The 7,975-nt window shown below is 45.1% G+C and overlaps 1 long non-coding RNA gene across 6 annotated transcripts in view; it reads right to left on the reverse strand.

The window, feature by feature from the left end:
* Window positions 1-1,604: 1,604 nt before the first annotated feature.
* LOC114914296 (uncharacterized) overlaps window positions 1,605-7,975 on the reverse strand; it is a 17,980-nt gene continuing 11,609 nt past the window's right edge. For 3 of the 6 annotated variants that reach the window (XR_012142116.1, XR_012142119.1, XR_012142115.1), the window contains exons 2-3: window positions 2,260-2,387; window positions 1,605-2,158 (exon numbers count right to left, since the gene is read on the reverse strand). This is a non-coding gene — a long non-coding RNA (uncharacterized lncRNA). Of the gene's footprint in view, window positions 2,159-2,259; window positions 7,970-7,975 lie in introns of those variants that run through there. The other 3 variants (XR_012142117.1, XR_012142118.1, XR_012142114.1) reach the window with 2 other exon arrangements.

Raw genomic sequence — 7,975 nt, forward strand, 5'->3', positions numbered from 1 at the left:
CCGATTAAAACTATATAATCGGACTCAGGAGTTGGGGGGCAATTGTTGGGTAGATCCTCGTCGCTTAGCCTACCTCAACGAGAGACTGACCTCATCAGAAGGTTGAGGTCATCAGCAAGCCAATCTTATTGGGAGGCCAACCTCATCAGGAGGTCGAGATCATTAGAAAACTGACCTCATCAGGAGGCCGACCTTCCGACCTCATCGAGAAGGCTGAGGTCATCAGAAAGCCAACCTCAATGGGAGGCCGATCTCATCGAAAAGCCGATCTCACTAGAAGACCGACCTCATTATAAATCCGACCTCAACATCACTTAGACACATGGCATTAGCCCATGATCGACCTGTCCTAAACTTGCGAGTAAGTGAAATGCTCATCTCGATTTGCTTTCGATCTCCCTCACCCCACTTCAGTTAGCGGTTGATCTGAATTGACGACTGAGTGGCACTACTCAACAGGCTCGTTCAGCCGACTTCTGGATCCCCTTCCTCCGACCCGTGTCGAACCCAGTCTCGACTCTAGATTCTCATCCTCCCACCGACTTGGTCCCTGCTTGTGAGTTGGGATCCCAGGGCATGGGCATCGATCGAGTAGGTGAACCTCAAGCATGGCCGCCATGCTATCCCTGTGGGATCACATCAAATCACATCATCTCTAAGAAGCCTACGCCGCTCTCAGAGCCCTGTCAGATGGCTCTTGCCTTTGACTACGATGCCCCCCCACGTGCTATGAAACAATAATACTATAAAAAATCAAAAGACCAAGCACGACACCGCTCAGAGATATAATTAAGGATAAAAAAATCTTTTACGGCCTCCTCTTCTTCTTAAAGCTCCTATTTCACTTATATAAAAAGATAAACAGGGACCTTTCAGATACACTCTCCTTCTCGTAAACGTTCATTTTTTTTCACCTACTGCGGAGCATCTGATTTGAACGTCAGAAGATCTCCATCGAAACTACCTCTAGTGGAGACTTTTCTTACATGTCTGATCGCTGCCGACACACCGAACGTCATCCCGCTTCAACACCTCCGACCCGGGACAAATTTCAGCCGCAGCAAAAATAATGCTCTAGTAATTTCTTTGTTCAAGTTCAGGTTGACTGATCAGCGGACATTCCAGCTTACATTCAGAGTTCGCTGCACTACCCGCTCAACCAACGAGGGTAAGCCGTAAAATTGTTCCTCTTGCCATCAGAAAAGAAAACGTTCACAATGTTACAGGCAGGTGAACCCAAAATAACAATTCAGTTAAAAACATGAATAGCTGCGTTTTAGCTTACTTTCAGTTTTTATTGGTCTAATATGCGTGGAGGTCTCTGTAGTCTGAAGCATTGCAAATTGGTTTAAAATGTTCTGTATTACCGAATCATGCACCAATATCCATTTATTCTCAACATACTAATTGGTAACTTTTGCAAGGATTTTAAATTCTTCAACCCCCACCCCGTCTCTCTCTCTCTCTCTCTCTCTCTCTCTCTCTCTCTCTCTCTATATATATATAAAGGTGAACTGGGCTACACTCTAGGGTAGCTACATCCCAATCGGGTTGCCCCTATCACCGTTCGATCCGCACAGATGTCAAGGCACATAAAGCATCTGTTAACAGTTAAGTGGAGTCCGTTCCATAAAATCCGAAAAAAGCCTGAATAATTTGTGACGGGATAGGATGCACTGCCTATGCCTCGCCCTCTTCCATCCCTCAATACCACAAGCCTCTCAGCCTGAGAAAAGGCAACAAAAAAGAAAGACATGTAAGGATAAAACAGATGAGAGGAGCTGGAGAACTTGACGGTAGTAGAGTGAAAGGACTCTGCAAGGCTAAGAAGCCCTTTGAGTACCCTCTCCGTCACGTGTTTCTCAGTAGATTAAATGTTTGCTTGCTCATCTATCTTGACTGCTAAATGAGATACTCTTGTGCTGCCTCCACTCAAACTCTTAGGGTGGCACATCAGCCTCCTCAAAACTTGGCCCCTTGCTAGCCTTCTCCCCCATAAACTGCTCGCTCGTCGGCACCTTCAGTGCCTCCTGTAGCTCACTAATTAATTTCTGCTGCTCAGCGACAATCTTTCTCAACTCTTCAGTCCTTGCATTCTTCAAGGCCCTCCTCCCCTTACCTCCATGGCCGCACGTCTGTACTTATGGAGGAGCTTCACCTAAGAATAATCAGCCAACTAAAGTAAGAAATCAGAGAAGCAAAACATAAATTAAATGCAATGAGATGGACAATTATATCATGTGTAATAGGATTAGATACCGTGTCATTGTTGCATGCCATCTCAGTCGCCCTTCTTTTCCTCATTGTCCTCGTCCTCTTGTCAGCCCTTTCCTCATTCTTGGTAGGACAACTGGAAAGTCCCACCTTCAAGAGCAACTCCTCATCCTCTGTTACTTGAAGTGGTTCAGTAATCGAAAAAGCAGTAATAAAAATGTTAGTCCTCTCTAGTTAAAATAGAAACATTCAAAGCTAAAGCCACAAGTTAACATCTCCCTACTTGAAACCCTTCAACAACTATCACAATGGACCCATTTCATGAATTACGTCTTCTCCCAGTTCACGATTCTTGGGAGAAATCTATAATTTTCTGGTTTTACTGTTAGTCTGTTCAAAAAGCCAAAACTAAAAACCATATGAACAATAAGAAAAGTAAGCAAAATAATTTATCAAATTCATTCATGAAGTAATAATGGAACATGTTACCGACCATTAGGACAGTGACATAGTTACTTAGATATCCCAAACTCTCCTTTTTACCTGTCCCTTCTGTTCACTTTGCGGTCCTAGGGGTGTATTCCATGAAGTGTTCATGGACTGCTCTTGCCGGGACATACTGACTAATCTTATATATGGAGTCAATGTAGGAGAAGATCCATGGAGCAGTGCTTAAATTTGATGATGGAAAGTACACCATATATCCATTGGAAGAAGTATCATCTAACAACACTTTTATTCTATCCTCCGATTCATCCATCCTCACTATTGAGTCTTGAAAGTGTGTTGTCCTCAACACGCTTGGATGGTTTTCTTAATGTCTATGGCCACCCCCTCAAGGGGTAGTCCAAGAATAAGGGTGACATCTTTTGGACAAAAGATCAGTATTTGGCCTCCCAATCTAAAGCCCCTCCTCTCATTCCTATAATGAACCAGTTGGTCTATCACTACCCTCTACTGTGTTGTTATTGGGATGCCAAGCATATGGAATTAAGCTTATTTTATCATCACCTTATGGGCTTTCGTCAATCTCTCGTGGCCATCATTTATGAACTCCATGTATGGCTTCAGCTAGCAATGACAATTGATAAACCAAGGGGAAGTTTTTTCTGCCTCTTTTGTTCCTTAGAAAGTTGCAATTGGGAGCTCTCCTCTTGTTGAGCTTTCTTATGGGACTTTCCACGAGCCGTTTGGGTATAAGATTCAAAATTGATTAGGTTGTTACACGAGAATATTAATAAACATAACGAGAATCAATATATCATAGCTTTGCATAAACAATCATACAGGTGTATCAAAGCAGTGCCTAACAACCAACTAAAGAGAAACAAAATGCAAATTAGCAAATGAAGTTGTTCATTAATGAAAATTTGGGGCAAGTAAACACAGCATCATATAACATTCAATGATCCATTAAAGATCCAATTTAAAGATACAAGAGAGCATTTGTATGATCCAACATTAACAAAAAACATAATGCAAACCCAACAGTCACACTAGAATAGATATGGCACGCAAATTTTAGAAACCATTGGGATGACTTGGTTATATAGGTTGGACACTGTTACGATAGTATCCTGAATGCTTCGGATCTGGTATGTTGTCATTGATACCTCAGATCAGTGGGCTGTCCATGCAGTCACCGGCCTAAGCGCAGAACCGAGGTATGTAGAGCAGAGCCATTTACCTCTAGTCTATTGCACGGGCTATTTGTCTTGGCCAGCTTTCCATAACCTCAGCCGATCAGCTCCCGGACACGTACTACAGCTGTCCACTCCAAATGGATGGGCTCAAGCATAACCAACTCTCATGATTTCGTAGGAATGATTAAGGGCTGAAATATCTCGCCTACTATAGCATGTTGAATGGCCCTGTAATCTCGGGATTGCACGATCTCACAACTGTTCAACCAACTGCTCAACGACATTCTTTATAAATCACAAAAATCTCGAAGACCGAGATAAGTTAAGCAATCTCTCTTAGAAAACTCGTTGCTGCTTTCTTTGTTCTCTGAATCTGACTTAAGCGTCGAAGAATCCTTGCGGAAGCGAAAACCTTCTGCTCGGACTTCTTTTATAGGTCACTCCAGCACTCCCTGTGCAAGGACCAGGCATCTGCCTTCCAACCTAGCTGAAACAAGCAGCAACAGATAGAGGAAGGATCGACTTTTCACATCATCATGCCATCGAAACGAATATCATCTCATCTTTCCAATGTCGCCGCCCCTCGACAAGCAGGGAGCCAGGCTGCCAGCCAACCGCAGCCATCGACGATGGTGACTCCTCCGCCAGCCCAGCCAGCACTAGTCATGGCAGACCAGTTCAACCGGCTCTTTCAGCAGGTTCAAAATTTGACGGTCGCTGTTCAAATAGTCCAGACTATTCTGGCACCTTCACTGACGGCGCCATAGCCTACTCAGACTGCTCCGCACCCGCTCTAGCGATGCAACCGGTTCTTTCGGTAGTGCCATCCGTACCTCTTGCGGTGGCATCTCTACCAAAACCGACCTCCTAGCCACCACCACAACCAGAGCAATCGCGGATGCTTCTTTACAGCCCAGAGAGGAGGCAGACCCGCCAGAGCCGCCTAAAGGCCTAACAACCAGCCAGACAGCAATCTCCTAGCCTGCAATTAGGGCATGACTCAACCCCCGATCGCTGCTCTCCTTAGCATTTCGAGGCCTGCACCGTTTAGGATCTTGCTATAGAGAAGCAGTTTCAAGTGCTCGAGGAAAAAATCGACCATGCTCTCAATAATATTTTCTCGATGCAACCCTATAATGGATTCAACAGCAAGCCACCTTTTGCGTCGGAGATAATGTAGGAGCTACTCTCCCGGCATTTTAAAGTGCCCTAGTTTGAGGTCTACGATGGGACCGCCGACTCTGTCGATCATTTGGAGACCTTCAAGACGGTAATACTCCTTCAAGGAGTAGCAGATGCCATCCTCTGTCGAACATTCTCTGTTACTCTTAAAGGATCGCTCGACGGTGATATTCAAATTTGAAGCCGGCCTCAATCCATTCTTTCAAAGATCTATGCTGATCACTTGTTGGTCACTTTGTTAGCAGCCGGCGATAGTAGAAGCAGTCTAACTATCTTCACACCATCAAGCAGAGGAAGGGCGAGTCAATCTGCGCTTTTGTCAATCGTTTCAATGCGGCGACTCTGGAGGTCTACGACTTGGACCAATCGACCGCGATAGCCGCGATGATAGGCGGCCTACTGAAGAATGATTTAAAAAATTGTTGACTAAGACTTATCCACGGAACCTTCCGGACATGCTTGCTCGTGCGGAGAAATATGCCCGCACGGAGGAGGCTTTCGCAGAAGAAATCCCTACCAATTTTGGTATGGCAAGTCGGAACAAGGAGTGCTCTCCAATGCCATAGGGGAGAACTCGCCAACGCTCCCGATCTCCGTTATGAAGGCAGAAAAATGAGAGCCAAAGCCATCGATCTCGGAGCCCTTTGAGAGGGGATTGATGATCCTCTCCTCTTAGGTGTTACACTAACTATACGCCTTTGAATGTTTCTAGGGGGCAGGTGTTGATGGAGATTCGAGCTGAGCTGCTCGAGCCTCCAATGATACGGACGAAGCTAGAGCACCACCACGATCCAAATAAATACTGTCTCTACGATCGCGACCACGATCACGATACTAAAAACTGCATGCAACTCTGTGATGAAATTGAGAGGCTCATCAGGCAGAAGAGACTGAACCATTTTGTTCGGAGGAAAGCGCCTCCACGACGACCTCCTCCGAGAGCTCAGCAGCCACCTCTTTTGCCTTAGTAGCCATTTGCCTCGGCCATAGCCAGTACTAGTACAGCCAGTGAGATAGGAAGCAGGAAGACCGACGGTAGTAGAAGACCAACTCATCCGAGGTGAAATCCATATGATAACTGGAGGATCGATTGGACCGATGGAGCTTCTGAAAGCGAAGAGGCCGAGGCTCGAAAATGAGCACGAAGATGCCATTACCTTCACTGAGCGGGATGCAGAGGGTGTGCTAGCCCCGCACAATGATGCGTGGTTGTAACAGCGAATATTGCTGACTTTAATATGCATCATGTATTCATTGATAAAGGAAGCTCGATTGATATTTTATATTTCTCTGTCTTCATCCAAATGGATTTTACATCAAATCAGCTAGATAGATTTGATACCCCGATTCAGGATTTCTCCGAAGATTTCGTGATCCCGAAGGGAATGATTAGGCTGCCCGTCACAGTGGGTATTGCATTAAAATGGACGACAAACCAAGTCAATTTTTTGGTGGTTAAGCTCCCTTCAATTTACAATGCAATCCTTGACCGTCCAAGATTGTGGACTCTAAAGGCCGTAGTGTCGAGCTATCACTTGATGGTGAAGTTTTCAACCCTGAATGGAGTAGGACAAATCAGAAGTGACCAGACTATGGCTTGATAGTGTTTTGCTGCCAAACTTCAAGCAGAAAGCTAGCCATCCCAGATAGAGATCCAACCTAAACTTCCTATTGAGTTAGATGCCCGAGATGATCTGTCTGAGGAACGAGCCCAACCGTCCGAGGACCTCCTGGAGATTCCACTGAGGAAAGAGAATCCCCAGCAAACAGTGAAGATTGGCTTACAACTAGATGAGGTAACAAAAGGCTAGCTAACTGCTCTTTTGTAGAAAAATACAGATTTCTTTGCCTGATTGACTGCAGACATGCCCGACATTGATCTGAAGATGATGGGACCATCTGAAGGTGGATCCAACCTACCGATCGGTGAAGTAAAAGAAGCGAAGCTTCACTCCAGAATGCCAGAAGGCCAGAAGGCCAGAAGGCCATATCCAAGGAAGTGGACAAACTAGTCAAGGATGGCTTCATCAGAGAAGCAATGTATCCGGATTGGCTGACGAATATATCCTAATCAAAAAGATGAATGAAAAGCGGTGCATGTGCATCGACTTCATCGACCTGAATAAGATCAGCCCCAAAGATAGCTATCCGTTGCTTCAGACAGACCAGATGGTGGATGCTACTTCTGGATAGGAGCTCCTCAGTTTCATGGATACCTTTTTCATCTATAATCAGATCCGGATGATGTCTGAAGATGAAAAGAAAACAGCCTTTATTACTGACCGTGGACTTTATTGTTACAGGATGATGCCCTTCGGCTTGAAAAATGCAAGGGCTACCTATCAACGGGTGGTGGACAAGATCTTTGAAGATCAACTTGATCGCAATATGGAGACGTACGTAGATGATATGCTAGTTAAGAGTCGTGCAGTCTCAGACCACATTGCTGACCTCCAAGAGACCTTCGACACCCTCCACCAATTCCAGATGAGGTTGAATCCAGTAAAGTGTGCCTTTGGAGTTATCACTGAAAAATTTTTTGGATTCATGATCTCGCAAAGAGACATCGAGGCGAATCCCAAGAAGATTTGGACAATTCTTGAGAGGACTCCATCGAGAACAGTTGGGGAGGTGCAGCGTCTCACTGGCAGGATCGCTTCGCTCAACCATTTCATCTTCAGATCGATCAAGAGATGTCTCCCATTCTTTCAGATCCTCAGACAGCCAAAAAACTTCCAATGGACTATTGAATACCAAAAGATGTTTGAGTTAAAGCAATATCTTAGCTCTCCACCGTTGCTTACGAAGCCTCAACCTAATGAGGAGCTGCTGCTATACCTCACTGTCTCTCCAGTGGTGATCAGCGCAGTTCTCATTCGAAAAGGACGGATTCAAAAGCCAATATATTACACTAGCAAAGTCCTTCATGATGTAGA

Source organism: Elaeis guineensis, chromosome 6 (assembly GCF_000442705.2).
Source record: "Elaeis guineensis isolate ETL-2024a chromosome 6, EG11, whole genome shotgun sequence".
NCBI classification, from domain to species: domain Eukaryota; kingdom Viridiplantae; phylum Streptophyta; class Magnoliopsida; order Arecales; family Arecaceae; genus Elaeis; species Elaeis guineensis.